At 38.2% G+C, this 14,292-nt stretch overlaps 1 pseudogene; it reads left to right on the forward strand.

The window, feature by feature from the left end:
• Positions 1 to 3,455: 3,455 nt before the first annotated feature.
• On the forward strand, positions 3,456 to 5,390 carry LOC112824444 (hsc70-interacting protein pseudogene; annotated as a pseudogene).
• The last annotated feature ends 8,902 nt before the right edge of the window (positions 5,391 to 14,292 follow it).

Here is a 14,292-nt window from a genome sequence, read left to right on the forward strand (position 1 = left end):
GTATGCTCTAAGAGGAATACAAAAGAACTATGATACATGGTTTCTACCATCCCATGTTTTATATTCCAAAAGTAAACTTAGATATCACATGAAACAATTAAATAGTAATTCAACTCAATACAATAGATAGTTGCTTGAGCTTGTTCAGTTTTACAAACTGACAAAAGATGCCAAAATCAGGATCCGCATTCAAAAAGAAGAAAGATGAAGGAGGCATAGGATCTGTTTGAAGGATCTCAAGGTTTAGTGGAGGAAAAAGCAGGCTTGTAAATCATCCATTAAAATTTCCGTGTGGTCAGTGCACTCAGGCACTAGGTGCCTAAGAAGATGTGACTGGCATTTTCTAGAAGACCAAGGAATTCTTGCCAGGGAAGATAATGCTTAAGCTAAATCTTAAAGGATACATCTTTAATATTCTATGAATGGAACTTTTCTCATTTGAAAACATATTTTCATTCCTAAATAAAACCATTGATTGTATTTGGCATTTCCTTGGTACATCGTAGATAGGCAAACCTGAGAGTGTAGCCCATTCATAGACACAATTAAACTTTCTATGTTGCAAATCAGTCTAACTCGGAGCATGGCATTTGGAAAATCAATTTAAAGAAAGGCCAGCTGCCAGGGCAATGGACACATGGGTCTTCACATCAGTAGCCTTCTGCTGGCTAACACAAAAGTTATGTCAATGACTAGATCAATGCCATTAATAGGGAGATTTCTCAAGTTTAATCCATTGCAATACCTTATTTTCACATATTTAAAGAATGTAAGGATTTAGAACTATATTGGTTCTTGTCATTATATTTTTGAAATAAGATCAAGATCCAATATTTTGACATATGCATCAGTAGTGCTCCATTTCAAATGCATTCATTCTTTCACTATATCCTTATTGAACACCCACTCAGAGCCAAATACTGTTCTGGTCAAAAGGATAACAGCAGTTCACAAGACAAGCAATAGTCTAGTTTCAGAAAGGCTATCTTCCAATGGAAAAAGATCAACAATAGCTACATAAGACATGAATAAATAGACTAAATTTAGATAAGAATTCGAAGTTAGATAAATGCCATAAAAAAGATAAATAAAACAGGGTGGTGGGTTAGGGAATGAATTGGGGGGTGTAAAAGAAAGCTATTTAAGGTTGAGTGGCCCCAAAAGCCTTCTCTGAAAATATGACTTTTTTTTTCTAAGACTAGAATGATGAAAAAGTACCAACTATGAAAGATCTAGTAAAGAAAATTTCAGGCAGTGGGAACACTAAGTACAAAGCCTCAGCGACAGAGGTGATCTTGGAGTACTTGAGGAACAAAAGGAAAACCAAGTGGCTGGAGAACAGTGAAAAAGAATGAGAGTGGCCAGTGATGAGGCCAGGGAAGACAGAAGGTCTTGGAAAATTAGGTAAGAAGTTTGGACTTTCTTTGAATTGACATAGAAAACCATTGGGAGGTATAAGCAAGGCAATGACATGATTAGATTTAAGCTTAAAAAAAAAAAACTGTTCTAGTTACTATGAAGAAAATTGACCATAAGAGGAAAGACTCATTTAAGAGACAAGTATAGTTGGGCAAATAAGACATGGTAGTGGGTCAGACTAGAGTTGCAGGAGCTAGTGACATATGATCACATTCATGACGTGTTTTGGAAGTAGAGCGAGCAGCATACCTGTAAATTGGATTTTGGCTTGGGAGATGATAAAGATAAAAATGCAGAAAGAAACTGAAAAAATTGGAAGAGGGAAAGATAGAGTTATCTTTTACCATGTTAAATTTGTAATGCCTATTGCATATCTGAGTGAAGATACTAAATAAGCTTCTAGATACACAATTCTAGAATTCAGAGGAAAGATATAGAAAAGGGGATTGATATTTGGGAGTTATCATTATATAGATAGTATTTGAATCTCCAGGGAAAACATAGAAAAAGGAAAAGGGAACACACAGAGACTCCTGTGGTCCCTAACATTTAAAGATCTGCAGAGGAGAAAGAGAAATGGGAAATTGAGAAAGAACATCAGTGAGGGAGCAAGAAACCAAGTAAATATGGTATCATTAAGGCCTAGAGAATTATTTCAAAAAGGGGCATTTTTTTAATGGTTGCTGTGAGGTCAAGAAAGATGAGGACAGATAATTAACTCTGTGATGTGGTGAATTACAAGGCCCTAGTGACCCTGATAACATTTCAGAAGTTTGGTGGCAATGAAAGCTCAATTTAGTAGAATATGTTAGCTAGCTATTGCTATGTAACAACCACCACAAAACTCAATGGCTTAAAAAGAACAACTATTATTTCTCACAAGTTTATGGATCGACTGGATGGCTCTGTTAATCTGAACCAGTCTCAGCTGATCTCAGCTGGGTTAGCTCATGTAACCATAATTAACCAGTGGGTATCCTAGGGGTTAGTTGCTCTAGAATAGCTTCAACTGGAATAATGACTCATCTTCTCTCAGCCTCCAAAGGACAGTCCTGGCTTGTTTCTAGAATGGTGGCAGGATTCCAGGAAAAAGGGCAGAAAGGCACAAGGTATCCTGAAAAGTTGGCTGAAAATTGGCACTCCATTGCCTCCCCCATATCCTATTGGCAAAACAAGTCCAAGTCTATCCCAGAATCAGAGTAGGTGAAGACTAGGAAATTAGAGACCAAAGGGCATGGATACAGGGAAGCTATTAATTAGAGCCCACAGTGCAATTAAGTTACTATGCATGTTGAAAGGGTTGAGAAGAAAATAGCATGCATAGAAACATAACAGTTTTGAAGAACTCTGCTATAAAAAGGAGCTGATATATGGGTGCCCAACCAAAGATGATATGGAGTTAAGGACACTATTTTGTCTACTAAATTTTTGTTTTTTAAGATAGAACATGAAAGAGTGTGCTCATAAGCTGACTGAAATAATTCAAAAGAGAAGGAGTTAGGAGAGAAAAGGATACTTGTAACAAAGTCCACCAGTAGATAGGCTACAATCAGTGCCCACCTGGTCTCCCCCATGTTAAATTGGATATTTGTTTCAGAATTCTTAAGGATTAATTCTTAAGGATTCCTCAACAGCTCAGGAAAATCTTATTTAAAAAGAAAAAAAAGGGCTTGCTTACCAATCAAAATTACACACAAAACTCTTCATACCAGGGAAGTTTACTTCTATGAAATAAAGCTGTTGCAAGACAAAGACAATACAAGTTCAGAAGAGGAATCACCTGGGATTAGCGTCTTGATTCCAGAAATCAAAATATTCCGCAACCCTGGTGTTGCAAACTGTGTCCTTAGAGAAGTCATTCTCCAGGGTAAAACACCGATTTGAATTCACTGTATAAGCCTGCATTATTACTATGCCTCTAGAGTGTTACGTTTTGAATGTGCAACATTGGGACAGCCTTTATTTCACTAATCACTTGAGGAATTGAAATAACCATTCAGTTAAAGATTGCTTAAATTTACAAACCACGCCCCTTCTACACGATCACGCTGGGCTAGTACACGGACCTGGAATCGGGCCGCAACCTCAGCCGCGCCTGCCGCCTGCCGCCCACCACCGCCTCTGGACCATGGACCCCCGCAAAGTGAGCGAGCTTCGGGCCTTCGTGAAAATGTGTAAGCAGGATCCGAGCATTCTGCACACCGAGGAAATGCGCTTCCTGCGGGAGTGGGTGGAGAGCATGGGGGGTAAAATACCACCTGCCACTCATAAAACTAAATCAGAAGACAATATCAAGGAAGAGAAAACAGATAGTAAGAAGGCGGAGGAAAACATAAAGACAGACGAACCATCCATCAAGTGAGGAAAGTGATCTAGAAACTGACAATGAAGGTGTGATTGAACCAGATACTGATGCCCCTCAAGAAATGGGAGATGAAAATGTAGAGATAACCGAGGAAATGATGGATCAGGCAAATGATAAAAAAGTGGCTGCCATTGATGCCCTAAATGATGGCGAACTACAGAAAGCCATTGACTTGTTCACAGATGCCATCAAACTGAATCCTCGCTTGGCCATTCTCTATGCCAAGAGAGCCAGTGTCTTCATCAAATTACAGAAGCCAAATGCTGCCATTCGAGACTGTGACAGAGCTATTGAAATAAATCCTGATTCAGTTCAGCCTTTTAAGTGGCGAGGGAAAGCACACAGACTTCTCGGCCATTGGGAAAAAGCAGCACATGATCTTGCCTTTGCTTGTAAACTGGATTACGATGAAGATGCTAGTGCAGTGCTGAAAGAAGTTCAACCGAGGGCCCAGAAACTTGCTGAACATCAGAGAAAGTATGAGCGAAAACGTGAAGAGCGAGAGATCAAAGAAAGAATAGAAAGGGTTAAGAAGGCTCGGGAAGAACATGAGAGAGCCCAGAGGGAGGAAGAAGCCAGACAACAATCAGGAGCTCAGTATGGCTCTTTCCCGGGTGGCTTTCCTGGGGGAATGCCTGGTAATTTTCCTGGAGGAATGCCTGGAATGGCAGGGGGGATGCCTGGAATGGCAGGAATGCCTGGGCTCAATGAAATTCTTAGTGATCCAGAGGTTCTCGCAGCCATGCAGGATCTAGAAGTTATGGTGGCCTTCCAGGATGTGGCCCAGAACCCAGCGGATATGTCAAAATATCAGAGCAATGCAAAGGTTATGAATCTCATCAGTAAATTGTCAGCCAAATTTGGAGGTCAAGCATAATGCCCTTCTGACAAATAAAGCCCTTGCTGAAGGAAAAGCAACGATCACCTAATGGATGTCGCAATAATACAAACCAGTGTACCTCTGACCTTCTCATGAAGAAAGCTGGGGTGCTGTGAAGAGAATCCCTACCCCTCTGCCCCACATGCAACTGAAACATTCTATAGTGGTTTGCCATTAGGGTATTCATTCGGATAATGTTTTCCTACTAGGAATTACAAACTTTAAACACTTTTTAAACCTTAAAAATATTTAAAAACATATTAAAAGGGTGTGTTAGTCCCTACATTTTTCTTTACTAATCATTTCAGTTTTTTTCCTTTGGATTAATTGGGCAAGGAAGATACTTCAGTGTGGAAGATTTATTGCTCAGTTTCAGTGAAAGGTTTATTAGTGGGAGGTAGATACAACATTTAAATAGATGAAGTCTTAGTTGGAAATATGGTTTCTGAGGCATTTTGACTTGTCTTTTTAAAAGCTTTATTTTTTAAACACAATTTATTTGGATAAAACCATTGGGACCACCAGTATTGCAGTATGACCTGGGTAGGGACCGGAAGTGCTTGGCAGGGCAGCAGCAACCTTACTGCTTTTATATAGTGTGCACACTTGTGCAGATGCATTTAAATCTTACACTGTGGTGAAGGGATAATTTTTATAATGCTGCAGTAGAATTGGATTACTTAGCTGTGTTCTTGTCTGATATAGAAAATAAATGTTTGCATTATTTCCACACAAAAAAATTTACAAACCACTGCATGCATGAAAAATTCCTCAGCTTACTATAGATAGCTGTTGAACTAATTACCCATGACTTGGGTCAAATGTCTTTGAGTGCTTAATACCATTTAGGCAAATTAGTGCAATGGAGGTGATGCGGGAAGAAAAAGTCACATAATTAAACTTTTAAAATCTGAGTTTGTTGTGCAGTTTTTGCAAGATTTTAGGCATTAAATTACAGACTGAGAGGAGCTTTGTGTGGCTGACTGAACGTGATATGTATAGTGACTGTTTCAAACTCAGAAGCCTTCTTTCATTCAAACCAGGTTCTGATTTCACTGGGAACTCAGGCTGACTAAATGTTTAAAAACTGAACTTTTTATGTCAATTGTTAGGTCTTTATTTTCACAGTAGTTGAAACTAATACAACATGGTTCCTAGGTCAAGGACAGAAGCTTCCTAATTTCAAAAGCATTTCTGCAAATCCTCCCTGTATATGATTTCATCCTAGGTAGATTGCCTCAGGCTGCCTGGGGGGGTCCTGACAGGACAAGGTCATGAGTAGTTAAACACAGGATGGGCTACTTTAAGGAATTCTTGACTTCTACCTTCCATTACAGAAAGCATTTCAAAACCAATACTGTCCCAATATTCATCATCTGGTTCTGGGAATGCCTAATTGTACTGAAGCCATTAACAGGGAAGAATGAGTAGGAGATATACATAGTAGGGGGTACAGATATAAATATAGATAGATAGAGATAGATGATAGATAGATAGATAGATAGATAGATAGATAGATAGATAGATAGATAAATAGATGAGAGAGAGAGAGAGAGAAATAGGGTATCACAAAGAGACCAATCAACAACCAGGAGCACACAGAACAAAAAGGAGAGCCAGCTGAACAGATTAGAGGCAGGTAAGATAATAAAACAAATTTAATTTACTTTGGTACATGCTGGAAGTTATGAGCTATATCTTTAAGAGATGGATAGGAACTTGAGAAGTACAATAGAAGATTTTAAGGTGAAGCAAAGCATAGGTCCCAAGGCATGCGATATTATAATATCTACAGGGAAAGTACAAGCAGTTAAGTGTAGAGTGGTTAATACGCCATGTCACGGAGAACCTGGTTTGCTAAGTCTGAACTTCATCCAGTAGGTAACGGTAATTCCTTTCAGATTTTTAAGCACAAGCGTGACATGAATCAAAGGGATCAAGACTGAAGACTAAGAAATCAAGTAAGGAATATTATATGAATATATGAAGAGGAAGGACCGTATAGGAAAAAACTATATTGTAAAGTAAAATGTGTAGGATTTAGCAGGTATATGGAAATATAGGTAATTCTATGGAAAGAGGGGTGGGGCAGGAAGGGCGGCCACTGCATGATGTAACACCAGTAGAACAATTCCATGGTCAGCAGTCCTGACAGATAGACTAGCTTTCAGCCCTGAAAATTTTGACATCCTTCCCCTGCAAGCAGACATCCAACATGCAAGATCCTGAAACAGAGTCTCAAGCAGATATACAGGCAGTTTGTACCATCAGAGGAAATCTAGGACATTTTATTTTATTTTAATTTTTTAAAGATTTTATTTATTTGACAGAGAGAAAGTATAAGCAGGTGGAGCGGTAGAGGGAGAGGGAGAAGCGGGCCTCGCACTGAGCAGGGAGCCCGATGCGGGGCTTAATCCCAGGACCCTGGGATCATGACCTGAGCCGAAGGCAGACGCTTAACCGACTGAGCCACCCAGTCACCCCAAAACCTAGGACATTTTATTCGTGGAAACATCAGAGAGTACATAAATGAAGCACATCCTGGGAGCTTCGACAACATAAAATGACATGCACCTACTAGGATGATTTGAGTGAGTAGTTACCATAGCCACAGCCATATCTGCAGATTGTAGGTGAAAATATGTAATCTTTCGGTTTGACATAGCTTGTTCTTTGGCCAGATCAAATAGCATGAAAGCAAAAGCACTAATATCCACGTTCAGCTTTTACTATCGTCAAAATCAGACTAAACACTTGACAACTTCAATTCCAATTTCTCCCCACCAATGAAACCCAACATTTGTGCTTCAACTCCTCTGTGAAACTTTCCCACTAACCTTTGGTTACTTTGAGGTAGCTAATTAATTAAAGCCACTTAGGAAATTATTAACTGAGAAAAGGCATTTTTAGGGTCAAGATTATGATGGCTTGAGTGGTATTGGGAATACTAATAATTGAAATATATCAAATCATTTGCTGTTGCTGTTCAAATATGGTAAAACCCTGTAAATGCAGCTCACAAATATTTGAGCCAATATTTTATAAGATCTCATTTGCGAGAAAAGAATCTCCCAGGGCTGTAAAAAGATCCAACATTTTACCTGGAAGACAAAACTTAAACAACAGAGCTTATTACATAATCTGAAATCTAGTACCTCCCAGGAAAGCTTTAAAAGATGGACCTCTAGCATATTTTTTCAGCTCTCCTGGGAAGTAGGATAAGCTGATTTTTGAATTTTTAATTGAGATCTCTGCATCTATATCATCGTGTTAAATATCAGTGGCCTGCTCTTGTAGTTCTTATAAAGCCACTTCCTGGAATTAAATAGACAGCTATCCATGTTACAGCTGTAAGATCGGCTCTCTAATAGGAAAGGAAACAGCTCGCAAAGGGTGAGATCAAATCCCTTTAATGGGCTATCAACTTGCCGGGAGGAGATCTATTCCAAGCATAAACACAGCCCTCCAGAGATAGTCTTTTTATGATACTCTTTAAATGTCTAATAGGTGTTCAATACTGCTGTGAACTTGTGAACCCAGAAAGGATTTAAGGGTATTTATCAGTGCGTTGCCATATAGTGCAGCACACACATCTAATGCAGGCATAGTCATTGCGCTGTTGTTGCTATAAAAGCCACCTATATAGCATCATAGTTCCCAAATAAATAAAGGTTTTTAAAATTTACAACTAAAAACAAAACAAAACAACTACAAAATGGAGTATAGTGACTCTGCAAAATCAATAGCTAATCAGGTTAACACGAAGAGGTTTGAGAACTGAATGGCATACTGTTTTGTGCTGTTGAATTTTTTAGTTAGATGTGTATTTTATTATCTTTATTTAAGAACCCTACATAATAAACTTATTCCTCAATAGTATACATTCTTCATAATATTGATATTTTTAAAAAACGTTCCAGTTTTGAAAGTGCTGGTTGGCATCCTTTCACAACTTCGCAAGCAGGCATTTAACTTCTCATACTTAAATAAAAGCAAATCTGTATTTATGTAGCAAATATGATCTTGAAGAAGCTTTTAAAGACAGAATTTCTTAATAAATTATAGTGTAGTAAATAAATGGGGAGTTGGCCAGTTAAGTAAAATATATAATAAATCCTTTCAATACAGTGAATCCTTTGGTAAACTGAAAGAAAGATCCTTTAATATATATGCTTTGTAAATTAAGATTTACTGTATGAGATTTTTTAAACTGAGGCAGATTTATATACTTTATTGCAAAGGAAGAAGCAATTCTAATTACATGAGTTAGGACTTTGGTGAGATTTCTCAATCTTTTTAATACTGAGTAGGTGACTTTAAAAAAAATCACTTCTATGATAGCTGACCAGATTATTGTCTACATTCCTCCCCATTAGTTATCTCAAATATCCATGTATCAGGAATCATTTTTAGCTATAAACAACAGAACCCATTCCATCCACGATATACAGTAACAGGGTATATTGAAGGTTATGAGGTCACTAGTAAAATATCAGGAAAGCCTGGAGATATCTGCTTTGCAGACTACACAGCCAGGAAGAATAGTCCAATTACTTATAGAATGTTCTGGCAAAGGTTCCGTTGTCACCAACACAGTTCTGGTATTTGTACTGCCCACCTAGAGCATGGACCTATACCCCCAGAACTGGGTATGTGTGCATGTGTGTGTGTGTGTGTTACTTCTAAAAGCTCATTGTCTCTCCATTAGTCTCACAAGAATTAATTCTCTGTGTGTGACCTCTTCATGTCATCCTCTCCTGCAGTAGGTTCCCAAGTGGGTTCTCCCCAGCCTGCATTTTTGCTGTAATGGACAGTAGGAAGCGTTTCTGCCTTCTGCCTTGGACGGATATATGACAAATTGAGAGATTTTAGGAGGGGTATTCAGGAGGTGCTGATAAACAAGACAAATGCTCACTGTAGTCTCTGCCTAGCATCAATATATCCCTAAACTTCCAAACATTGACAACCACCACCACAAATATTAATATTTATATTAACATAATGCACCTATTTTTTAAAAAATGAAAATGCACTCGCTCTCTCCCCAAGTCCAGAGCCAATTGACCTCAGTTGTCTGCAACGAATAGATGAGACTGAGAAGTCAACCATCACCATTAGGGATAGTAAAATTAAATGGGCGAAAGAATCACAGAAACAGAGGTAAATTCATTAACACAAAATTCCTAAACATTTAACAATTAGCTCCTATGAGCAAAGATTTTTCTTTGCTAATAGAACATTGAATATTCCAGTGATGTGAGTCAAATAGGGGATGCTGCCATGATCTGCCACCACATACACTTTATTTAATATCTCATTGAGGAGGTACTGGTTTGGCTGGGAAAAGACTGTGGATGAAATGGTCATTCATGCATAACTGATTATCAAGAGCCTCTTCTAAAATGGAGGGTGTTTGCTGGATATTCAAATATTCTCATACTACCTAATCTGAAAGAATAACCCACATATTTTTTTCCCAGATCTTCTTTTCACTAACACTCCTGTCTGCTCACTCAAAGCTCCTGGCCAAAGCATTAGCATCTCCCCGTGAATCATTGCAAATGCATACCTCAAGTATCTGTTCTTCTAGACAAAATGAACATGAGGCATATTGTTCATTCAGCTCTACACTGGGAAGATTTCCCTTCCCCCAAGTCTTAAAGATCTCTTCAAATTGGGGCTACCATGCTGCAACAGTCCACTTTCAGCTATTGCCAACATAGTGTCAATGAATCTACTTTGAACGTTTGCCTTCTTCAGTCAAAGGTAGCTGGCATAGGATGATGAGGGAGTGCTAAGAACATAGAACCCCCTGCTAATGGAATTTACTTTTTGCCATGTTTAAGCATATATCTAGTTTGCCAGGGAAAGTACCAGTTTATCCCAATTGTTCCAAGACAATAGAATAACAGCTACTCCCTGAACTGCTTGTCTTCTCAGCATGATGGCATCGGTGTAGTAGAATACATAATGTCCCATGAAATGGTGAGAAAATCAGAGTGCCTGAAGACGATATTTTCTTCACGAATCTAAAGAGTTAACATGGCCCTGAGACAAGATGAGGAAAATGTACTGCTCTACCTGTGAGGTAAAAGAAAACTGCTTCTGTTGTTCTCTGCATTTTGGAATAGATAAAAATCAAGAGCTATACAGTAGCTGCCACCGACTGTCTTAATTTGTTCCGATATAGAGAGAACATCTGAAACAGCAACTGAAAATTAGCAGCTGAATAAGTTGATGAAATCATGTCAGATTTTTCAAGACCAATATGTCTTCTGAATGCCCAAACAGGTAGGTTAAATGAAGTTTGCATTGATTAGTATTGGCTTAAAGTCAGTGTCCAAGGCACTGGACACTCCATGAATGAAAGCAAGTTTAGGGAAAGTTAGGTGGAGTTTTCAGGGAAGTCTTATGATTATCACAGAACCCTTCCTCAAGTATACCATGCCTCCCCCCGCTTTTTTTTTCTTCAGAGTGTCTGTTTTTGTCAGCTTAGTTCTTGGAATTGAAGAATTTCCATGACTCTCCATCATGGTGACCCAAGACAAGCTCCTTTTTAACAGACCTAGAATCTGTATTTACTTGTCTCTTTGCTTGGTTTTGGTTTTCCAATTCAAGTAAGATTTTAGTAGGCTACCTACCTCTTTCAATCCCAATGACCCCAAAACAAATTAGGCACCCCAAATATGCTCACAGAGTGGATAACTGTGATTATGACTCTACCTTTGCTGCTAGTAATGGAAACCATGACCACGTCTGCCCCTCTAGGATCCATCATTCCCATTGAAATCACAGAGCCCATTTCAATTCTGCCCCTACCACTCAGGTAAGTTATTTAATCTCTCTGTTAAAATTATTGGTATTTTCAGCAGTTGCTACTTCTTGCTTGCTATTTCCATAATACCTTACAGTTACCACAAGGAGAGTGAGTTAAAACATGCTAAGTATTTAAAACAGTACCTGGCAAAAATAAGTGTTCAATGTCAGCTATTATTGTTGTTATTTTTTTCCTTTGAATTACTTTTCTTTTTTTGTGAAATGGTTTAAAATATGACTGTGTACCGTACCCTATATGAACTGACTGCAGAGATAGGTTCTATCCATCTTGTTTAGTTCAACATAAACTTTTTTCCTATGAAATAAAAATGTTTTTTCTCTGTCTACATCGACATTACTCTGTGTGCGTGGTAGAGGTCCTGGAGCACCAGCAAGTCCTTGTGTTTCCAATTTACTTGATATTTACAGGTCAGATCAGAGTAAACAACCCAATTCTTCCAGAATTCACTGGTAATTATTTCTGTTTTTCACTAAGGTAAGTAGTTCTAAGAGATTCACAAGAGATGTCATAAAGCACAGTGGCTTTGCAGAGACCAGAGTTCAAATCCTCATTCTTCCACTTACCAGTTGTTGTTCATTCAGCGAGTTGCTTAAACTCTTTCAACTTTATCATGTGAGGACTGAATTTTATCATATGTAAATGCTCAGCAAAGAACTACTCAAAAAGTGGTAACTCTTAACACCATCAACATCAACACAAAATCATTTTTGTTATTTACTACATATACAGGTATCATGAATGCTTTTTAAAACAAATTATAAACAATTGAGTAAAGGGAAGGTGAAACCAACAGCTTTAGAGTATTACATTGGGTGGCTTTACATCACAAATAAAAGTGTCTTAGTCCACAGCGGTAATTGATGTTCTTTATTCATAAAGGGAGAAAACAACATATTTCACTCACACCTCACTAGGTCTGAGCTATGGAGGCATTCATTATTTTAATAGTACCTCCCACCCCTCACTACCATCCATAAAGTGTTTTCTCATCTTGTACCCTTGACAATGTGAAAAGTGCAAATACAGCTTCTGAATACAACACAGCAATTAGGATAATGATCTTTCCATGTGCAGGGCATTGGACTGCTCCTCACACTATCCCCTTTCAGTTGGCGAGGAAGGTTTGCCATAGTGTGCTATTTAAAAAGGCTCTTTCCTGTGAAAGCTACAGAAAGAAATTGTTGAAAAATACCACTAGAAATTGAGCTTGCATCTGTTTTACCAAAGATGTTAAATTCTCTCAGCAGTTTTTTGAATTCTATTCCAAAGTAATATTAAACCATTTAAGACAACACTGCATAATTCAAAAGAAAAGAATAGATATGCTTCAGCAAGGAAAATTGTATAATACTGTGTTTTAATGTATTAGAAGTCAGCATTATCTGGATCTTTCTAATCATAACTTCAGTCGTTAAAGCACCAGGGACTCCATCAGTATAGACACTATATTCTGACTCAATTACACTGGGCATTAGAAGTAGTGGTTTACAGCATCTATTAGACTTGTCATTACCCTTGTACCATACTCAATTGACCAAAGGGGTGGGGGAAACCCTCTCTCCTAAGGAGAAGAAAACGAAAAAGCAAATTCAGTGGAATGCATAATAGGTGCTCCTTGGGAGAACGCTTTAGGCTTCAGTTCATTTCTTCATAAGATGAACATTCCCACCAAAAGCGTCAGAGTAAACATCATGCCTCATTACTCCTTTCCACTGTTCATACAGCATGCATATAGGTATAATGCTGATTAATGGAAAGAAATTACAGTATTCAATGACTTTGAATAAGCAGTGGAGGAAGCAAACATTTACTAGACTCCATGAATGAAAAAACTCTCTACTAAAGCTTATGTGGGAGGATAAAGGCTCCAGCTACCCTGGTGAAGGACAGAGTCCCCTTTCCTATGAATAGCTGGGCTTGATGTGTGGTGCTGGGAACTACTCAACCCCATACATTGCTCTGCAAGACAAAGCAAATAAATGAGAGTTGAGAAAGTAAGCTCTTCAGAAACATATCATTGCGTAGGCATTTGATAAATTCAAAAAGCATATATGGGAGATAAATGTACAGGCTCTCATGGTTTGTAACTAAAAAAGGCTTTGATTTTACAAATAATTTTCCTCTAGAAACCAGATTTGCAGTATTTCTGACAAAATAATTCCCTAATATAATCAGTCTTGGTCTTCCAGCCAGGCTTTGCCAAAAATAATAATACATATTATACATTAAATAATAGTAATTATTATTGTAGATCCAATAATTAGGTAAATTTGCATGTGGATATTTTGCCATAGCCTGAGTCTCAAAATAACAAAGAAGCAGAACACCAATGTTGGCTTTCATAACTGCAAGAAGAGTGGAACATGTCACTTTTTAATAGATACAGAAATGTTAAGGGCAATTTAGATCCATGATCTCCAAACCAGACTAATCTTCAGAATTATTTTGGAGCTTTTTCACCATTCCACTTCCCAGGCCAGGCACATTGTTACGGGCTGAATTATGTCCTCCCAAAATTCATATGCTGTAATCTGCAGTACCTCAGAATGTGACTGTATTTGGAGATAGGGCCTTTAACAAAGTAATTAAGGAGAAATAAGGTCATTAAGGTGAGCCTTAAAGCAATATGGCTGGTGTCCTTATGAGAGATTAGGACATAGGCAGGTATAGAGGAAAGTTCATGTGAAAACGGAGAAAGAAGACAGCCATCTGAAAGCCAAAGAGAGAGGGTTCCTTTGAAGGAATCACCCCTACCAACACCTTGATCTCACACTTCTAGCTTCCAGAATC

The sequence above is a fragment of the Callorhinus ursinus genome, unplaced genomic scaffold (assembly GCF_003265705.2).
Source record: "Callorhinus ursinus isolate GAN/ISIS: 27379988/994484 unplaced genomic scaffold, GSC_fseal_2.0 scaffold9, whole genome shotgun sequence".
Classification (NCBI taxonomy): domain Eukaryota; kingdom Metazoa; phylum Chordata; class Mammalia; order Carnivora; family Otariidae; genus Callorhinus; species Callorhinus ursinus.